Source organism: Acinonyx jubatus, chromosome A1 (assembly GCF_027475565.1).
Source record: "Acinonyx jubatus isolate Ajub_Pintada_27869175 chromosome A1, VMU_Ajub_asm_v1.0, whole genome shotgun sequence".
In the NCBI taxonomy this organism is placed as follows: Eukaryota; Metazoa; Chordata; class Mammalia; order Carnivora; family Felidae; genus Acinonyx; species Acinonyx jubatus.
The window spans coordinates 215569074-215592332 of NC_069380.1; positions in this window are offsets into that span (position 1 = coordinate 215569074).

Sequence of the window (23259 nt, forward strand, 5' to 3'; positions counted from 1 at the left end):
TATTTTTGAGAGAGAAAGAAAGAGAGAGAGAGAGGGACAGAGGCATTGAGAGGGGGACAGAGGATCCAAAGCGGCTCTTCATTGACAGGGTGAGGATGCGGGGCTCAAACTCACAAACCGTGAGATCATGACCTGAGCAGAAGTCGGATTCTCAACCAACCAAGCCACCCAGGTGCCCCATATCTTCTTTTTCCTTGAGGATAGTCACTATTATTATTATTTTTTTACATCTACAATATTTCTTTATATAATTTGAATGATATATATTCTTATAGGTTTTTATAATCTAATTGATTTAAGTTACTATAAACTTACTATTAATTTTTGTCATGTGGTTTCATATGTTGAAGGAATTACAGATATTTCCCTCTATATCTTCCTCCTCTACCTCTCAAATCATGGACACTATGGTTTGTCATTTTAATTCATCATATGTGAAAAAAATATATATTACATATATTAAGGAAAAATTTTAAGTTTCCCCTTTTATTGTATTTAATGTTGGTTAAATAGTTGACAACTTTGACACTCATCACCATTTCACCATTTGAAATAATATGCCAAGCAAAATAAGTCAGAGAAAGACAAATATTATGATTTCACTCATATGTGGATTTTCAGAAACAAAACAAACAAGCATACGGGGTGGGGAAAATTGAGGCAAACCAAGAAACAGACTCTTAACTATGGAGAACAAATTGATGGTTGACGGAGTGGAGGTAGGTGGGGGCAAATGGGTTAAATAGGTGATGGGTATTAAAGAGTATAGTTGTTGTGATGAACACCAGGTATTGTATGGAATTACTGAAACCAATATTATACTATATTTTAACTAACTGGAATTTATATAAAGACTTAACAAAAATTTTAAAACAATATAAAATAAATGGGGCACCTGGGTGGCTCAGTCGGTTAAATATCTGACTCTTGATTTCAGCTCAGGTCATGATCTCATGGTTCATGAGATCGAGCCTCACATTGGGCTCTGCACTCACAGCATGGATCCTGCTTGGGATTCTCTCTCTCCCTCTCTTTCTGGTCCTCCCCTGCTTTTGCGTGTGCTTTCTCTCTCTAAAATAAATATTAAAATAAAATAAATAAGTTTACATGTCTCTTTTAATATTATCTAGTAATCTATCCATTTATCTATTTGCTATTCATTGAATTTGGGCCCTCAAAAAAGATTATGTCAAAGTCCTAATCCCTAGTACCTCAGAATGTGACTTTTTTTTTTAATGTTTATTTATTTTGAGAGAGAGAGTGAGTGCATGTGAGTGGCGGAGGGGCAGAGGGAGAGGGAGAAAGACAATCCCAAGCAGGCTCTGCACTGTCAGCACAGAGCCCAACACGGGACTCAGTCCCACAAACCATGAGATCATGACCTGAGCTGAAGCAACAAAAGTTGCTTGTTGTTACACTTGTTATACTTACTACATGTAAATTATTTCATGGACACATTCAATTTTATCAGTGATGACCCATGTCAGGTGGTTAAATGGCCCACAAGGTTGGGTATATGTATGGGTTTCTAATTGTGTCACTTTTGCTCTTGCTCAATCAGTTTTTACCCAAAATAGCATCTATTGGGTTATGTGGGTACATCTGGTTTTCAACCTCAATTCAAGTTGTTTCAGGACTAGACTTCATCAAAGGTCTTTGTGTGAAGTATATGATGTCAGATACTCTCCCTTACCTCAACATAATTTTAGTTTGGGGACTTATGTATGCTCTCTTGACCCTGAACTTTAATCAGAGCAATCTTGTTCTACAAAAGTACTTCTTTAAAACAAAAAGTTTATTTATTTTGAAAGAGAGAGAGAGAGCACACACATGAGCAAGGGAGGGGTGGAAATAGAGGAAGAGACAGAATCCCAAGCAGGCTCTGTGCTGTCAGTGTAGAGCCAGATGTGGGGCTTGATCTCATGAACCGTGAGATCATGATTTGAGCAGAAACCGAGTTGAACACTTAACTGACCGAGCCAAGCAGGTACCCCATTGTTCTACAACAGTACTTCTTAATCAAAATTCTGAGGCTCAGACATTGGAGAACTTAGCTCCTGTTCTCTGAAGAATCTAAAGTATAAGTTATTCCACATATCCCCCAGTTATTTGGTTTGGGTAATAAAGTGCCTAGAAACATTCGGTAGATCACACAAAGAAAATAAATTTTGTTACTTTCATATTCCAGAGCAATGAGTGTTGTGGGGTCAATGGGAGAAGGCCCCACTAAATGTACCACAATGGCATATTAATTATTTTGAATTGAAGCTACTTGGGAAATAGCCCATGGAAGGACACTCAGAGATAGGAAATGGAGAGCCAAAGAGGCTATATAAACAACCTTGTTACTTTTTTTTTTTTTTTTTTACTAATCTACTGCCTCAGCCCAAATTCTGCATAGCATCCCTAACTAATTAACCCTCCCAGCCATCTGTTTTCTTTATCCTGTCAATTCAACACAAATTTATGGTCTCTTTGTCTAAAAAGTATAAAAACTGCCAGCCTTGGTCATTTGTTTGGGTCTCAATATCATTATTTGGTCTTATTATTGACATTATTGGCATTATTTGGAATTATTTGTGCACAAAATAAAACCGTTTTATATATTTTTTTTCTTTTCTCCTGTTAATCTGTATCATGTAAATTTAATTCCTAGTCTAGCTGGAAGACTTTGAAAGGAAGAGGGAGAATTTTTCCTTCCCTATGTTACTCATCAGTGATTTGCAAAACTATTTATATGGGTGCACACACATACATAAAGGCACACACACATGCACACATACTTGCATACAAGAGCTCAAACATATTGGGTTTTGAAAAGAAGATAATATGGCATTTATTGAAATGAAATGATCTAATGGATGATATTTATAGAAGTAATCATGAAGTTAAATATTTCAAAAAATGTCAGTTCATGTAGATGACATTTTCTCAAATCAAGTCTTTCACTCTCCAATACACTCCCAGGGAACATTCATTTTTCTCAGTGTGGCAACTCTGGAAAATATCATGTTAATACTGACAGTATCAATTAAACAGAGTGATGTTGCTGTTGGAATATAAAATTAGGTAACATATAAAATAAATAAGTGATGGGGATGTAAGTATAGCATTGGGGATGCAGTAAATAATATTACAGTAACTTTGTATGACGACATATGGCAACTAGACTTATTGTGGTGATCATGTCCTAATGTACATAAATGTCAGATCTTTATGTATACACTTGAAACTAATATAATTATTGTATGCCAACTATACTTCAATTAAAAAAAGAAAAAATATAAAAATAAAATGTTATAAAGGGAACATTTTTTAAAGAAATGTAACATGTATCCACCTTGTTGAATAAATCTCTGATTACTTATTAAGATTCTTTTTATATCTCTTAGTGGTAGTGTAGATGTTTTACAATAGTATGATATATCTATAAATCTTCCAAGATAAAGTCCAGAAAAACCATATCTAGATTAAGAATGTCAGTATTCTAAGTAGAATTTAAATAAAAATTTAAATTAAAAAATACAGTATTTTAAGAAAAATTAATGCTAACATAACAAATGATCCAAAATATATCTTTTGAAAGTAGAAATATTGCAGTTCACCACTTCCATGTAGTAATTCAGCAAATAGAACTTAGTTTGATAAAACAAAGTACAGATTTCTCTCACTCCTGACATCAAATGTCCAGTTATAAAGAAGTTGTATTGGAGTGTGGATAAGAATATAAAAGTGTAATACTATAGCCTTCCTTATTTAAATTGTCACAATTCAATTAGTTCTGAAAGTTCATGTTTATTCTGCCAATCTATTTCCTATCATTCATAGACTGACCTACAGTGTGTGTTTTATCCACAAAATGGATCATTTATAGAGGCACCTGAGTGGCTCAGTAGGTTAATCCTCTGATTCTTGATTTCAGTTCAGTTCATGATCTCGCCATTTGTGAGTTCAAACCCTGCTCCAGGCTCTTTGTTGACAGTGCGGAACCTGCTTGGGATTCTCTCTCTCTCTCTCTCTGTCTCTGTCTGCTCCTCCCCTACTCACTCTCTCTCACTAAAATAAATAAATAAACTGTAAAAGGAAAAAAATGAAATATTTATAAATATCTTAGTGGACAAATATTAATGGATGAATCTTAATGAGTGAACGTCAGAATCAAGTCTTAAAATCAAAGGAATTTGATGTGCATTTTGTGAATTTTGTTATTTTATTCTTAATATTGTCTCAATATTTTTAAGCACTCCTTTAAGGATATACCACACTCAGCATTGCTGAAAAGAAAAGAAAAGAAAAGAAAAGAAAAGAAAAGAAAAGAAAAGAAAAGAAAAGAAGAAATAAAATAGCTCTGTATATCAAAGATGCTTCTATTTTTACGTTTCTTAAAAAAAAATTTTATATTTATTTATGATTGAGAGACAGAGAGAAACAGAGCACAAGTAGGGGAGGGGCAGAGAGAGAAGGAGACACAGAATCCGAAGCAGCCTCCAGGCTCCGAGCTAACACCACAGAGTCCAACGCTGGGCTCAAAGTCACAAACTGTGAGATCATGACCTGAGCCCAAGTCGGAGGCTTAACCGACTGAGCCACCCAGGCGCCCCTATTTTTACATACTTCTGGTTAGATGATGATGCCCAATACTTAATACTTAAATGATGTCCAAATAAACAGCATTATTTTTATGTTTTTTTTTCTTTTTAAATTTGGCTTATTATGAGGTACAGGTCAATTTATGTGTGCTTACTTTGCCTCACATATTCAACTAGGACACCTTAACATTGTTTTTTTAAAGTATGTGTTTACCTGAGCAATGAATAAAACAATACAGAAAGCCAGTTGTTCTGGGAAATTCAAAACATCATTTTGATAATTGTCACCTGTCTTCTGTTTTTGTCATTCGAGCAGATGATAAAAGAGTATGCAGGCAAAAAATGCAGGGGAATAAGAAGATTATAGAAGCTTGTCAGAGAGTTTTAATTAATAGTTTTAATTCTGTTATTTTTCTGCATTTTTGTTTATGTTGCTTGGAAGCTTTAGAAATTTTATAATTAGAACAATCACTGTATAAAAACAGTACTTATTCTCTAATTTTGTTTGTGTATTATATCACTTTCTTTAGAGTGGGTTGAGATTTGGAAACCTGACTTTCTATTTTGGACACTGGCAAAGCTGTACCCTCGTGGAGAGCTGTGGTCGTTATATTCTCCAATCTGAAGGCTCATGGCCCAGTTTTCCACTGCATGGCCAAACTTAAAGCATTGCCTTTCACTTCAACCTCTGTCTCTATTTTGCCTGTATTTGTTCTGCACACTGTTCATTGATCAGAATTTTTACCATTATTCCATGCATGGGGAAGTTCTATCAGATGAGGATGCTAAGGAGCCAATGAGCTCTTTTTCATATGACTGAGTTTTTGATCTACGTTCAAAGTCTGTGCTTGTGGCACATAGTTTGTTCTATACCAATTTCTAAATATATCAAAAAGCATTATTTCTGGGCTATATACATTCTTCCTCCTCCTGTAAAGAGGGTTAACATATTATTTACGAATATATAATATCAGGGGATATCTTCCTGTATTAAGCTACTGTAATCTCTATTTATTTAGTTCAAACCTAATAATTTTATGCTTAAGGACCTTTGAAAAATAACTTTCTTTTAACATTTTATTTCATTTCTTGAGAGACAGAGCATGAGCAGGGTAGGGGCAGAGAGAGAAGGAGACACAGAATCTGAAGCGGGCTCCAGGCTCTGAGCTGTCAGCCCAGAGTCTGACACCAGGCTCGAACCCACGAACCATGAGATCACGACCTGAGCCGAAGTTGGACGCTCAACCGACTGAGCCACCCAGGCTCCCTAGGAGCTTTGAACAATAATATTAGATTGTGTGTGAGTTTGTATTTCTCTGAGAAGACAGTTAATAAAGATGATATTCCAAAGCCTTTAAATATATCTTGATGTGATTTTGCCCGTGGAAATAACTTCTATGGCTGTTGGATTAGTATTTTATGGTTTGCTTAGCTGACATCCTTATACACTGCTGTTATTTGATATTACATAATACCCTGGTTTGAGTAGTTTTGATCACTTCTATAGCAACTATCATAACTGTATATTTGACAGTTTATGACATAATATTTGGCCACTCTTATTTGACATTACTGAGCTATCCCCTTTCCAAAAATAAGAGTTAAAATTATAACAATAAAGTATTAATCCACTTAGAATACTAACAACTCAAGGTCAATAAAAAAGTGATCATTCTTAATGATTTTTCATAAGTCAGCAGTGTTTCATTCATCGATATTTCATCTTTCTTCCCTTGAAAAAAGACTTCTGAGGGAGATAAGAATATGGTATCCATGGAGAGCTGTGTTATTAAAATAACTGATAAGTTTACTATTTACTTGACATCCTGAACAAAGCCACGTACACACTTGGCTAGGTAACAGTGGTCTCCTGCCAACTGAACCAAGTTTCGAAGACTTCTTTTGCTGTGACAAAATTTTGACTTAAAAGAGTCTACAATTTAGGTTAAAAACTTCCGTGGAAGAAAGGATATGCTATCCTCAAGTCTATATTTTAAGGTTTGGAGACACTATATCAAGTATCCTTGACATCTGTGACACACTCAACTTAAAAGAGATGGAGTGTGTCACCGTTGGAAGAGTTGTGCATTTATCATTTTATTGACCATCCACACAAAAATACCGTGAGAAAGCTTGATTTCTAAATTCTGATTCACAATATGGTTCATATTGGGAATGCTTTCATTTTGATTTCTGAGCAATGGAATCTGCCAGTAGTAGAAAAAGGAAACAACCACAACAGTGTTTCCAAGAGCTCCTGAAACATCTAATGGGGAAGTGAGATGGTGGACTCAGGAGGATGATGGAGATGCCCAGAAAGCTGCTCTAGACAGGTGAGTGAAAACTCCAGCCTGCCACACAATCTCACTTAAATCATTGAATAAATAGTGCAGGACTTCTTTTGTGCTACTACAAAGAAAATGCACTGCCTTACGCTGCCTACCTTAAGCCAAAATGTAGGAACAACCTTCCACGCTCTCAGGATGCTCCCCTGGTGATGATGAATATAAGAAATCAACATTATAAAGTTTATATATCCACCAATGCTGCTTCATCTTCCACCCCATATTTATACTTAGTCTGTCATAAACTATAGTTGAACTATATAAGTAAAAGCCCAAATACTCTGATTTGTCTCCCACATTAAAACAAAAACAAAAACAAAAACAAAAACAAACAAAAAAAAGGCATGGGCACCTGGGTAGCTGAGTCAGTTAAGTGTCTGACTCTTGGTTTCAGCTTGGGTCATGATCTCATGGTTGCTAAGATTGAGACTCCTGTCAGGCTCTGCACAAGTAGCACATATTCTCGCCCTCTCCCTCTCTCTGTCCCTCCCCCACTCTTTCTCTCTCAAATAAATAAGTATTTAACAAATAAAAAAATTAAAAAACACAGCAAAAAACATGTTGATCAAAGTGCCTCAAATTATCTTTATCTGCCCATGAATCATTTTCAGAGTAATGGCAGAATAGAAATTATATCACATAATTTCTAACCTCAGATGTTGATTAAATAATTTATAGAACTCCTCCATGAATATCATTCCATTCCACACAACTCAAAATTGACTCTGATTCTCTGTACTTTCTGGCATTACTAATGCTCCCCTTGGTCAGGTAATGTGAGTTATGTTCCTCATAAGTAATGTTTGGTCAATATTTTTAATACGAAATCTACTAAAATTTCATTCTTTGGCACTGGTTTCATGATATGACCCTGTAGTCTGGAGATCTTCTCTACTTAGAAGATTTCTATGTCAGTCTATCCATATCTATATCACATTGCTTATTCCAAAAGCCAAGGACAATTAATTATTGACGTCTACTGAATTCAACTGTAATAGACATAACATCTGACATTGCAGGGTCTAATGACAATAGGAAATTAAGCAAATACTTAAATATAATATTTACAATTATATTTGTTGTAAAATTTGTGAAAAAAATTTTTATAGAAATTAATGAAGGACTTAGTAAACAAAATGAAGGGGAGTCATTTTAACATAGTTTGTCAAAACAAAAACCCACAATGCATAATTTGTCAAGAAAAGTCTCTCAAGAAGTGACTCTGCACCTATTCTAGCAGTAGAATAAAAAATATATTTTTCTAGTTTACATTTTACTTTTATTTGTGGTATCACCTTAAAGATCAAAAGTGTATATATGTTTATGTGAATTAAATGCAATTATTAACATTATATTTCTGAAGCCTTTTGAAGTTTTATATTCAATGGTATCCTTCTCAAATTAATAGACCTCTATATGATTAAAATTCACAAAAGCTATTTAAAAATGTGAGTGATTTCTTTCCAGTTAAAATGTTTTGACAGAGACAATTACTTGAACAGGAGAAATTTGATTCAGAAATAATTATCATTTCACATGAGCTAAAGAAATCCTATTGCTCTTGTCATAGTTTCTAGAAAAGAAGTTGATCAACATACATAAATACTTCAAACATGAATGTTCTACAATAATTTATTTGACAACTATAGCTGTTTCAATGACTTTTCCTAAGGTTTGTTATGTCTTTCTATAACAAAGTAGGTGTTTCTTTTCTCAGTAATATGGTATGGCTACCTATTTCACAGTCAAATGATACTCATTTTCACGATATAAACTCAATTTTCATGGAAACAGGAATGACATGTTCTTGGAAAAGCAAAAGCATAGGGTTTAGCATAACTGTGATCAAAACTGGATTTTTTGACACACTGGGGCTAAAGTATAATTATACAATTAAAACAGTGGAAAGAAAAAAAATGGTAACATTTTATATAATCAAGTGCTGTTTTCATTTGGCAGTATTTATTATATGTGATTTCAAACTTTCAAGTGTTTATTGCTCTAATTTGTTCTACAGATGTTCTCTTTAAAATATATTATAGTGTTTGAAATTCAATGGATTTTGCATACCAGCAAAATAGTTTCATTTTTTGATGAGTACATTTTAGAGATAGATAGTGGTCATAGTTGTACAACTATATAAATGTAGTTAATGCCACTTAACTGTACACTTGAAATGATTACAACAGTGAATTTTGTTGTGTGTATTTTAGCCCAATAAAATCAGCAACATTTTACTTACTGTGAAAACAAAAACAAGTAGCTCAATGTAAGCGTTAAAATGTGACCTCTCACATCAGATTAGCCAGGCTCAAATCCTTTCTTCACAATTGACTAGTTTAGTAAATTTAGCCAGCTTCCTTAACCTTTCTGATCTCAATTTCCTTAACTGATGTGAGTTTTTATGTGAATATCTAATTCAAATACCAGCTGTGAGAATATGAGAGAAAAGAGCTCTCAGTTTATAGTAAGGATTATGAGACAATTCAAAATCCTAAACTTTTGAACGTGATTTCTGTAATCCAGAATTTGTTAATAAACTCTATAATTTTATAACATGCTTTGCCATTTCTATTTACTGTTTCCAATAATTAAATTATCATTTCTTTTTTCTTAAGTTTGTTTGTTTATTTATTATTTATTTATTTATTTATTTATTTATTTATTTAGAGACATAGTGAGCAGGGAGGAGCAGAGAGAGAAAGGGAGAGAGAATCCCAAATAGGCTCCACACTGTCAGCACAGAGTCCCACACTGGGTTCGAACTCATGAACCATGAGATCATGACCTGAGCTGAAACTAGTAACTGACTGAGTCACCCAGGCGCCCATAAATTATCATTTCTGTGAGAATTAGAAACAACAGTAATATTTCAGTGATGTTCTTAGGATTACCTACTCCTTGCAGACACCTTTGACAGTCATAGAATTACAGGTGGTTCAAGATTATGGATAGTCGATAAGTAAATGCTAATTTGTTTCAAAACTCTATAGAAATACACTGATATAAAACATTTAATATATCATAGCTCTAGGTACTAGATTATTAAGCAAGACGACTATATACACCAACAACAGAAGTCCTACAGTTACACGGAGGTGCATTCATGTATACTTTTGTTCTAAGGTCTTCCCCAAAACATGTACAAGACCGTTGTGGATTTTTTAATCTTTAATAGTCTTTAATATCTTTTTTATCTTAATATCTTTAGAATCTCACTGGAAGAATATGCTCTGCAATACTCATGTCTATCAATTACAACATCTGTGTTCTGAAGAATGTTCTGAAAAAAAAGTGAATACTCAAAAGCCTTTTGGATGCTATGGTATTTTGTTTATGATCTATTGTATTTTGTTTATAATATTTTGCTGATATAAGGAACATATAAACCAATCAATAATTAAGAAAAAAAGACATACAATGTCAAGGCAACGACTGTGAAAAATTGGAAAAAAATAATGCTAAGTATTAACTCATTTTACATGTATATATAAAGTATAAATTATTACAAGATATATATTACATATTACAAGATATGTAATAAACTATTACAAGATATGTACTTTTCCCATATGTAGTAGATTAGGAAGCAAAATAAAATGATTGTGATTTAAATAATGATTTGTGCCATCAGTTTAAATAATAAGTTAATGAATACATTAACTCTGCAAATAAATTTTCAGTATTGATGATGCACTATTTCTATGAATTATGATGATTTAATTAATACTAATGAAAATTACTGTTTGTAATTTGCTCTGCCTCTTTTTTTCATATTCTGTGAAATTTCCTACACGTAGAATAATATTTAGTCTTTAAAACTCTGCATTTAACAAAATAAATTTAATTTAATTTACTTTAATTTTATTTCAAGTGTTTATTTAAATTCCAGTTTTTTAACACACAGTGTAATATTAGTATCAGGTGTAGAATATAGTGATTCGTTACTTTTATACAACACACAGTGCTCATCATACGTGCCCTACTTAATACTCATCACTCATTTAGTGCATCCTCCTGCCCAGCTTCCCTCCAGTAACTCTCAGTATGTTCTCTATAGTTAAGAGAGTTAGAACAAATAATATTAAAATTTGTATGGAACCACAAAAGGCCCCAAATAGCCAAAGTAATGTAGAAAAGGAGAACAAAATTTGGAGGCATCACAATCCTGGACTTCAGTCTGTATTACAAAGTTGTAATCAACAAGACAGGATGGAACTGGCACAAAACAGACACATAGACCAATGGAATAGAATAGAGAACCCAGAAAGGGACCCACAAATATATGGCCAACTAATCTTCAACAAAGCAGGAAAGAGTATCAAATGGAAAAAAGACAGTCTCTTTAGCAAATGGTGCTGGGAGAACTGGTCAGCAACATGCAGAAGAATGAAACTGTACCACTCTCTTACATCATACACAAAAATTATTCAAAATGGATGAAAGACCTAAATGTGAACAGGAAACCATCAAAATCCTACAGGAAAAAAACAGGCAGCAACCTATTTGACCTTGGCCACAGCAACTTACTACTTGACATGTCACCAAAGGTAAGGAACATAAAAGCAAACATGAACTATTGAGACCTCGTCAAGATAAAAAGTTTCTGCACAGCAAAGGAAACAACAGAACTAAAAGGCAACAGATGGAATGGGAGAAGATAATTGCAAATGACATATCCAATAAAGGGTTAGTATCAAAAATCTATAAGAATTTACCAAATTCAACACCCCAAAAACAAATAATCCAGTGAAGAAATGGGCAGAAGACATGAATAGACACTTTTCCAAAGAAGACATCTAGATGGCCAACAGGCACATGAAAAGATGCTCAACATCACTCACCATCAGGGAAATACAAATCAAAACTACACTGAGATACCACCTCACACCAGTCAGGATGGCTAAAAATAACAGCATAAGAAGCAACAGGTGTTGGCGAGGATGCAGAGAAAGAGGAACCCTTTCACACTGTTGGAGGGAATGCAAACTGGTGCAGCCACTCTGAAAAACAGTGTGGAGGTTCCTCAAAAAATTAAAAATAGAATTACTCTATAACCCAGCAATAGCACTACTGGGAATTTATCCAAAGGATACAGGAGTGCTGAATTGTAGGGGTACATATACCCCAATGTTTATAGCAGTGCTGTCAACAATAGCCAAATTACGGAAAGATCCCAAATGCTAATCAACTGATGAATGGCTAAAGAAGTTATGGTATGCATGTACAAAGGAATACTACTCAGTGATGAAAAAGAATGAAATTTTGCTATTTGCAACATCATGGATGGAACTGGAGACTATTATGCTAAGTGAAATAAGTCAATCAAATAAATACAGATATTATTTGGTTTCACTCATACACAGAATGAGAAACTTAACAAAAGACCATAGGGAAGGGAAATAAAAATAAGATACAGGAGGGAGGCAAACCATAAGAGACTCTTAAATACAGAGAACCAACTGAGGATTGATAAGGGTGGAGGGTTGTGGGGGGTGGGAGAAATGGGTAATGGGTGTTGAGGAGGGCATTTACTGGGATGAACACTGGGTGTTGTATGTAAGTGATAAATTACAGGGATCTACTCCTAAAGCCAAGACTACCCTGTATGTTAACTAACTTGACAAAAAAAAAAAGAGTCTGTTTCCTGGTTTGCCTCCATTTTTATTTATATGTTCATAAGTTTTGTTTCTTAAATTCTACATATGAGTGAAACCATATGGTATTTGTCTTTCTTTGACATAGTATAATATTCTCTGGCTCCATCCACATCATTGCAAATGGCAAGATTTCATTTTTTATGGCTGAGTAATATTCCATAACAAAATACATTTTAAATAATAATCATGTATACAAACATTTTTGTGTGTGCATGTGTATATGCACATACATATACAGTCAAATCCCATTATTCACACTAGCCATATCTTATCATATCAACACAAACACTGATTTTGCAAATACTAAATCACTGCTCCTAGGGAAAATAAAGGTTTTGAACCTCTCATCATATTTTTGTCAAGTGATCAATACATAAATTTATTTCACATGTGTTTCTGTTTAAAGACACCTTATTTAATATATAGTTGATTCATTAACATTGAGCTGATAACCAACATCACTTTAATTCATACTTGAACACATACGTTTTCAGTAAAGCTCCTCACACCATTCTTGTGCTTAGGAACCTTTTACAACACTTCAGAACTATTTATGGTGGCCATTTTTACAGTGAAGTGACCAGCAAAACAAACAAACAAACAAACAAAAAAACCCAAAAGAATGTCAAAAATGTAGCCCTAGATATACCATGAAGACTTCTATAAGATCTGAAACAAGAAGACTTAGTCTCAGCTGGGAATGCTATTGCATGTGGATTACTCAAAGTTTTTACCTCATTGCGTATGTTCTCAAATGAATGACCATGTAAACACCACAAATATTGACTTTGGAGTTACAAAGAAATAAACTTTTGTGAGTAAAAGAAATTACAAATACAGAATCTACAAATAGTGATTCTGTACACATACGTGTGTGTGTGTGTGTGTGTGTGTGTGTGTGTGTGTGTGTGTCTGTGCAGAGTTTTTACTTCATGTGGGTAGGATAATTTGGCCAGCAATTATCAACATGTAACAATCCAGTACATTTTTGAGAAATGAGTACAATACATTTAAATGTTATTTTTCTTTGCTAAAACAAATGTAACTAATGACATAAAAAGGTTTGGGGAAAATAGAGGTTATTGCAAGAAAACCAAATCTCTAGACATTTAGAAGCCAAGAGAAATTCTTAGCTTTATATACATTTTTTTAAAAAGTTTATTTATGTATTTTGAAAGAGAGAGGGAGAGAGACTGTGCATGCATGTACACGGAGGAGAAGAGAGAGAGGGAGACAGAAAGAATCCCAAGCAGGCTCCACACTGTCAGTGGGGAGCCTGACACGGGGCCTGAACTCATGAACCCGTCAGATAATGACTTGAGCCAAAATCAAGAGTCAGATGCCTAAATAACTGAGCCACCCAGGCACCCCAGCTTTACATACCTTTAATTCATTTTTATTTTATTTTTTTTAAATTTTTTAATGTTTTATTTATTTTTGAGACAGAGAGAGACAGAGCAGGAGCAGGGGAGGGGCAGAGAGAGAGGGAGACACAGAATCTGAAGCAGGCTCCAGGCTCTGAGCTGTCAGCACAGAGCCTGATGCGGGACTCGAACTCACGAACCCTGAGATCATGACCTCAGCCAAAGTCAGACGCTTAACTGACTGAGCCACCCAGGCACTCCACCTTTAATTCATTTTTAGATTTGATGCCTTTTTCTAAGTTTTATTGAAAAGACAAGTCTTATAAATCTTTAGACTGTTACAAAACTTTAAATAGTATGTGACACAAGAAAGTCATTTAGTTTAAACATTTATTTCATTTCCTGGGACAGGAAGACTCACAACTTCCTGAAAAAGAAGCTTTGGTATCTAGTGCCAGATACATTGAAAAGGGAAGGAAACTCAAATTAAATTTAAGAATATATTCATAGAACATTTGTCATTTTTAGTAACAAAAATAACAATTTAACCTGATGTATTAGCTAGTAAAATTGATAAACACCATTTTGAGTAGAATGACTCAAACAAAATCTAGTTCTCACTTTGTCTTTTATTGTTAACACATGCAACTGAGTGGGCAAAAAATATATTTCTAATAAACAACACTTCAATAATTTCGAAACACTTGCCTTATATGAGTGTGTCTAATGCACAACTTAATGAGGAAAATTATTAGAAAGGCTCATGGCAAGAATTCCACGCTACCCTTAAAACAAATGTGAAGATATAAGACAATTATTGTTACGTTTTCACATAAAATATGTAGCTACCTTTGCAACTAAATTCAATAAGTCATATCAATACTATTTTTGGAATCAGGTTGTATAAATACACAAATGATAAGAACACTTTGACAGATCTGAATAATAGCTAACTCAACATTAACCAAAACAAAGATTAATATACTGAGTAAATACTTTAAATCAAGTGACAAGGATCAGTAATACACATTTGCTTTTAATTGTACATCACTTTTAAAGTATTAAACTTAATGTTAAAAACAGCATATTTAAAAAAAAAGAAGTAGCATATTTATTTTATAACCAGATATTCATAGACATTAGTACAAAGGGGATATAAGGAAAATATAGAAAACAAGAAGTTTTTAAAGTCAAATGCATTTAGTGAGAGATAGTTAAACCCTTGACTGTTAAACAAACAAGAAAACTAAAGTGTAAAGTTCCCTGCAATTTCAGTTTCATATTCAAAATGTCATAACACTTTTTATGCACTTAGATTGAAAACATCCATAGATCTATTTCTAATTCTCTAATTTTCATGAAAAATAGTTTTATAGCTATTTTTCATATATATATATGAGAAATATATGAATATATATTTTATGCATATATATATGAGAAATATATGAATATATATTTATGCATATATATAATATAAGAATATATATTTATGCATATATATATATATATATATATATATATATATATATGAAGGGTGTTTGTTTTTTCTCAGCAGTAGTTAGAACACTTTTGGTAAGAAACCAGTATATCAGGCAGTTAGACAATGATTTCATGGACTGGTCATGGCAAAATCAACACATTTCACAGTATGGCACAAATTAATGAAAACAGCTGCAAAATACAAATACTGTCAAATGCCTTTTAGATGTTTGTAATGAAGAAAATGAATCAAAATAAAAATGTATCTAAATGTGAACTTGACATTTCTTTTTTTTTACTTCCCAAGGTTATATAAAACTATAGCAAGTATGTCTGAATCAATTAGATGACTCTACGCTAAAGTTTTAAAAGGCTATCTTCTTGACAAGAATAGATTATCTTTGGATACATAATATATTTATTTATATATCTAAAAAATGCTATGTAATTGTTGCTTTTCATTTTTTCTCAATAGATTTGAATCTAAGCTTTCTTTGGCAATATGCACCTGTTTCGGTTCCCTAAAACACAAAATAATAAATAAACAAAGTCTAATAATTGAAAACAATGACAGATACTTCTTAATATTGTGTTTCATTATAATTACAAAATACAATTAATAACTTGACTTTTATAAATAACAGAATGAAAACATATAAAATATTATTCAACTAAGTAATTAATAATGGAACCCATGAAATTTTATGTCTGGCTCAAATTCAGTAATAAAAAGGAATGAAGTACTAATATCTATTACAATAGGAGAAAAATCATTAGATATTTTGCTAAATGAAAGAAGCAAATGGAAAAAAAACCCACATATTTTAATACTCTGTTCTGAAATATCTGGAATAGGCAAATCTATAGAGACAGAAGGTAGACTAAGGTTTGCCTAGGAGTGAGGCAGGAATGGATGAGAAAGAAAGGGGAGGCATTCATGCTAATATGTACGGTGTTTCTTTTGGGGAGAGTCATGAAAATTTCTAAAATTATTTCCAATGTTGTGGAAGTTTGTGAATGTGCTAAAAACATTTAATTTTACACTTTAAGTAGGTGATTTGTGTGTGTTAAATTATATCTCAATCGAGGTATTAAAAAAGAAAGAAAAAGGGACCTAACGTACAGAGTTTTAAAAGGTCTGTCAGAGAATGCCAAAATAAGTTTGCTAATAAAAAAAAGAGCCATCAAACTTTAAATTTGGGGACTAATTTTCAACTCAAAATATTTATAAGTTTGTATGCAACTTGATAGTGAGTGGTCTTTAGTCAAACAGCAAATGACAAGTCAAATGTAGGTATCTTGCCCTAGAAAATTAGGTACTATTCAGATTGTATACTTATCAAACATGTTCCCAGTAAGATATGTAAGACGCTGTTTACTCTGTATATCAAACTTTTGATATTCATTTTTTTCTCAACAACTGTAAAAAAAAAAACCCAAAATATTAACTACAGATAATGAGTGAAAAACTGATAAGTAGAAGTTAATTGTTTGCATTATTATGGAAAACACTTCTACACATTTCTTATTTCGAAGTTGGAAATTTTTTCTTAACACCTCCTTTGCCCTCTTTGTGACCACATATAATTTCAAAACATTGTTCTTGATCATGCACACACACACTCTCTCCTCTGGTTTCATTTTGCTTTATACGTGATCATTTTTATAGGTGAGGGAATAGGTTGAACCATGTTGAACAATTTAGGCAGGAGAGTTAACTTGTGTATAGAAATTTTTGTCAGGAATGTGATTGGACGATCAAAAGACTCTATTAGTTGTTTTTCTATACTGTTGCTATAAAACACAACTCAAGAATCTATTCGCAGACTCTATATTCATACTAAAGAGAATTTTCCTCTTCAGGTTTCAGACACCACTTTCACTTGTCAAAGATATAAATTTTGCCTAGAGCTATAGCAGGGCCTCCAGGCAAACTTCCAAGTAAAAAACAACTCACCTGCTAAATGATACAACTAAATAATAATGATTAATTTATTACAGTAACCAACTATCAAAAATGAAAAACAATCTCTATGGGGTATAATAAAAATATTTCATAAGGACTTAATACTTTTTGTAAATTACGATATGTGGTGAAAAGCATTCACAAAGACAAATTAGTAAACTCTTTTTGTTTAATTTATCTTATAAATAAGCCCATTAGCAGTGCATCAAAATAGTCAATATTTTAACACACTCTGCGTCTTTTCATATTCAGGTATTAGATATAAATTACATAAAATTTGCCTCCCCCAAGTATTTTACACTTTTCTATGAATACTCAAATCTTAATTGTCACTATCTCTTTCATATTATATGTAAGATAGCATTTAACTTTAGGTGAAGATTCCTACCACTTTCATTGCAATGCAAAAGCACATCTTATAACCTTGGAAATACAAAGTTTTTAACTGTTGTGATTGCTCATAGTATGTCTTCAACCACGTATGCTAACTCTAACACACTGAAAGTTATTAACTCCCCTTTCTTGGAGAAAACTAGGATGCATGGCTGTAACTGAGAACTAGAAAATATGTAATCATATGTATATATTATACATACATATATTATTAGATTAGCTAAGAACACATCAATTGATCCATATTCATGCACAATTCTTTTCCACTTGTTTAAAATAGCAAAATTGAAAACAATCATTAACAGAACTAAAAGATTATAGACATATTAAAGTTAGAAGCAAAAATCCCTGTATTAAAAATTATAGGATATATAGAAATCAAGCAAATATCCAAAAATTATTGAGCAACTGAATATAACATTGTTAAAAGGTCTTAAGCATCACTAAGTATCTTGGAAATTATGTTTTCTCTGACCCACTATAAAACCTAATTAGTATTGATATCACATATTTTGTCACAATTATAATCCTACTGTGTTCAACACAATTTTTGCTTTATAATATTAGTATATAGTAGTAATTGCAGTTTATCTAATTCATAAACTAGTATTAGCATTTTGGAAGTTTAGTGTAACTAATGGTTTTATGGTAAAACTATTATTTTAAAAATTAAATGTATATTTTTAATGCCCACACTGATTAAATCACTTCAAAGGAATACAGACACTAATTTATTGCCTTTTGACAACAACAACAACAAAATATTGAGCATGTCTGGTTTGTCCAAAGATTCAACTTACGTACATAAACTTAGATATCTATATAGAAATGTGTCTGATCTCTCAAGTTCTGTCAGGATAATTTTGTTTTAAAGTTTAATATAAATATTCTGCTAGCAAAACGGTAGTATCTGAAGTCTTAGTGCTTGGTCCTCCAAAAAAACATCAATTAAACAATGATATATGGACCAAAACACCTTTACAAGAAATCCAAAGTCCAGTCAAGATGTTGCACCTTGGGAGACAACTTCTCAAACTACTTAAGTATAGTTTGCAAAACTCTAAAAACATAACTCTCATATAAAATAGAAGAAATCCATGTCAAAACTTAATGAATGCTTCAGTTACTTATGGAACAAATATCAGTTTAAATTTCATTTCAGGGAGAATTAGAGAAACAGAACTCAATCAAAGTAGTGCTAAAACTAATTTGCTTACATACCAATCTGGTTAATATTCTTCAGGACAATAATGTCAGTATATTCTGAGTTTTATTTTTTCAAACAAAATTTATAAAGTAATTTTGCATTATAAATGAATAATAAATTCCAAACCCAAACAGAGGTAAATATTCCTAGAGGCTTAAATATTCCTTGGGAAAACTTATTAAATGAGGGCTTATGGTACTTAAAGGATATGTATATTCAGTTTGTGTTTCTTTGTTTTTGAAGTTTATTTATTTTTCTGACAGAGACAGAGACAGCACTAGTGGGGGAAGAGCAGAGACGGAAGGAGACACAGAATCCAAAGTAGGCTCCAGACTCTGAGCTGTCACCACAAAGCCCAATGCGGGGCTTGAACTCACAAACCGTGAGATGAGGACCTGAGACAAAACCAATAGTCTGACACTTAACCAACTGAGCCACTCAGGCGCTACTCAATTTACGTTTCTAAGTTTGAATAATTTTCTTAAAAAAATATAAAAGAAAAATATATATACCTAGTTTAATAAAATAATAGACAATATGTAGAATTAAATTTGTATACCATTGCTGAATGGAATATTTCTTGACATATTCCATGAGTCTTCTCATCTAAGAGAAGCAATTTTGGAAGATGTAAGTAAAACAATAATTGTAAGAAAATTATGACACTGTAAGTTTATCTGGAATAACAAAAATTTATTTATTTATTTATTTATTTATTTATTTATTTATTTATTTATTTAAATATTTATTTTTGAGAGAGAGAGACACAAAGTGGGAGCGGGAGGGGCAGAGAGAGAGAGGGGGACACAGAATCTGAAACAGGTTTCAGGCTCTGAGCTGTCAGCACAGAGCCAGACGTGGGGTTCAAATGCACAGGCGGTTAGATTATGACCTGAGCTGAAGTCGGACGCTTAACCAATTGAGCCTCCGGGGTTTCTCAAGAATAACCAAAATTTAGGTCAATTATAAAAATTCATATATATATATATATATATATATATATACGCACAGAGATACACATACAGACTTATGGCTTGTTCATAAAAGATATGTCTATAAAAATTACCCTCCCTCTGAAAACAACAGGAACACTGGGAAATATATGAAAAAAAGTTTTTAGACTTGAACTACAGACAGAGCAGGACTGTGATCTCTGAAAGAAAAAAATTTAACAAGCCCTGTGATTAACATGGCTTACCAGGGTTCTCACTGCACTGAGAAGTGGACATTGCTTTTTGAGGATGCTATTATGACTATTGTTTTTGTGGCAGAATGTCAGAGAAAAGAAGAGACGTAAGAGACAGGGCTACAAAGATCAGTTGTTGGGAATCCTCGAATCTTTTGCACTGGGTTCGTTTGTGTATAGTAGAGAATTTGATGAGGACGGTAAAAGAACGACTTGTAAGCAGCTGGCCACATAATTTCTGGAGCTAATAGCTGGCTAATAGCTGGCTGGAAACAGTTCAAGTTCAACCAGTCAAAGGTGAGAGACATTGTAACATCTAAAATGTTGGGGAGTACCCAAAAGTGTAAATTTTAACGTTTATTTATTTTTGAGACAGAGAGAGACAGAGCATGAACGGGGGAGGGTCAGAGAGAGAGGGAGACACGGAATCTGAAACAGGCTCCAGGCTCTGAGCGGTCAGCACAGAGCCCGACGCGGGGCTCGAACTCACGGAGTGTGAGATCGTGACCTGAGCCGAAGTCGGCCGCTTAACCGACTGAGCCACCTAGGCGCCCCCCAAAAGTGTAAATTTTAATAAAAGGACGAAACTAGGCCCAGAATAAAGATTACAGTGGAATCACCCTAACAAAACTTAGAAACCAGTCATGAAAAGATTAAACATATCCAAAGTAACTGATCTTCATGCTAGAACAAAATCAAGCATTCCAGAAATATACAAAATCCAGGCCTCAACAATGTAAAGTTCACTTCATCAAAATTTAAATATTCTGTTCTTCAAAAAAACACTGTTAAAATAAAAGGGCAGGCTAGACACTGAGAGAAAATACTTGCAAAATATATATTTGATAATAAACTTGTTAATAGTATATAAGAAACTCTTATTATTCAGTAAAAGGAAGAAAAACAGACAAATTTAGGATATATTGGGAAAATATTTGAAACGACTCTTTGAAAATGATATATACAGATGATAGCCAAGTATAGAAAAAATATACTAAACACATTGTTCTCTGGGGAAATGCAACTTAGCCACAGCAAGGTATAACTGTATACCCAATAAAATGGCTGAATACTTTTAAATCTGTAAATAAAAAATGAGGCATTGAGATCAAGAAAACATAATCTTAATGGACTAGAGCTATTATCTTGCCAATAGTTCACCAGACATTGTCAATGAGAGTCCTGTATGAAAATTTGACATGAAACCTGTGAAGGTCTTTTTTATTTCCAATCACAACAAAATGGCAGTTTGGCAAACTTTTGAGATTTTCAAGGAAAAAGTAAAATACACTCTTCTTGTAACAAACTTAAAGAGTACTCTGTCGTAGTCACTTAATTACTAAACAAACTAAAACTAAAACAAAACAAAAAAGATGTGCAAAAGCTAGTCTATTAAAAAAACTACATGAGTTCCTTAACTGCCCAAACACAATAATACAAATAGCAAGTGTGAAAAAATAACACGGTATTAGATTTATATGAAACACAATATAATAATACAAATAGCAAGTGTGAAAAAATAACACGATATGATTAGATTTATATGAGTGATACCTTATTGAAGAATGAAAGTAAAGCTTGAAAATGTAGAAGGATATATCATGTTTCCATGGCTATATATAATATTTGAAAATTGTCAGTTTGGCTCAAATTCAAAATATAACAAAACTGCCACCAAATTAAAATTCTAATACAACTGTTTTTGGGACAGAATTACAGCATTCTTAAGTTGATCTGGAAGAGAAAACGTGAGTGTCCTCACCAAAGAATGGCATACCATGGGGAGCCTGGGTGGCTCAGTTGGTTAAATGCCATTATGGCTCAAGTTATGATCTCAGTGGTTCATGAGTGGAGCCCCATGTATGGCTCCACACTGGTGATGTGGAGGCTGCTTGGGATGATCTCTGTCTCTGTCTCTGTATCTGTCTTTCTCTGCCCCTCCCCGGCTCATGCACCCGTGCATGCACGTTCTCCCTCTCTTTCTCAAACTTAAAACAAAAATTGGCATATCATGCCATGAGATTGAATGCCATAAAAACAGCAGATGATGAGAGTAGAGCCTTGAGGTAATCTGGCACTGAAAGGTTGGTTAGAGTAAGAGGAGTCATTAAATTAGATTGGGGTGAGGCTTGCAGTAAATGAAGGATAGCCAGAAGTATGTAGTGCCACGGAAGCCAAAAGAGAGTGTTTTTAAAAGGTAAGAGAGGTCAGGTGTGTTTATTCCCATTTAATTTAGATTAGAAGCACATAGCAAACTTGGCAATGCACAACTGTAGATTTTTAAAGAAGAAACTAAGTGAAATGCAAGTACCAGAGACCAGATTGTTGTAAATCAAGAATAGGTGAGCATATCAAAGAAATAAATGTTAAACAGCATTGAAGTTTGTCTGTAAAAATTAGAAGCAGATACAGGGGCCCATGGGTCATGGAAATTTTTTCTTTCTAATTGGAAGTATGTTAATTTGTGATAGAAGGTATGTGTTTTATAAGCTATTGAAACTGATTCAGTGAAGAAAGACAAATGTGTTTGTGACTGTTGAGGCCCCAGAAGTGGATGTATGAGAGAGGGATAAAACCCTCTTTGGACATCTTTGAAGTAAAGATAGTAATTGAACATATAAATTATAAACAGTCATGGTTAGTCCAGAATTGTTATGAAAGGTAACAAGAATTGGGGTGGGGGAAGAGAAGGAAATCTTGAGCCAAGAGGCAAAAATCAGGTAAAACAAAAAAAACAAAACAAACAAACAAAAAAACCCACAAACATCAGGCAGGGGAGAAGTGACCAAAATCCTTTGTATTGCCAGTAACTCTCAAAATGATCTTTCCTCTATAGTTCTCTTACTTATCTCATTTCATGTCCCACTCCATTGTCCTCATTCTGTTTCAACAACACTAAAGACTTTCTCTGAAATATGCAGACATTCTACTTGTCTTTGCTCCAAGGTACCTTCTCACTAAGAAATACACAGACTACATTATTTTACATTTCAAATCATGCTTCTTCAACATTAAATCCTCCTTGTTCTATCTTACTTTTCCCCCCAAATAGTTATCTTCCAACAAACCT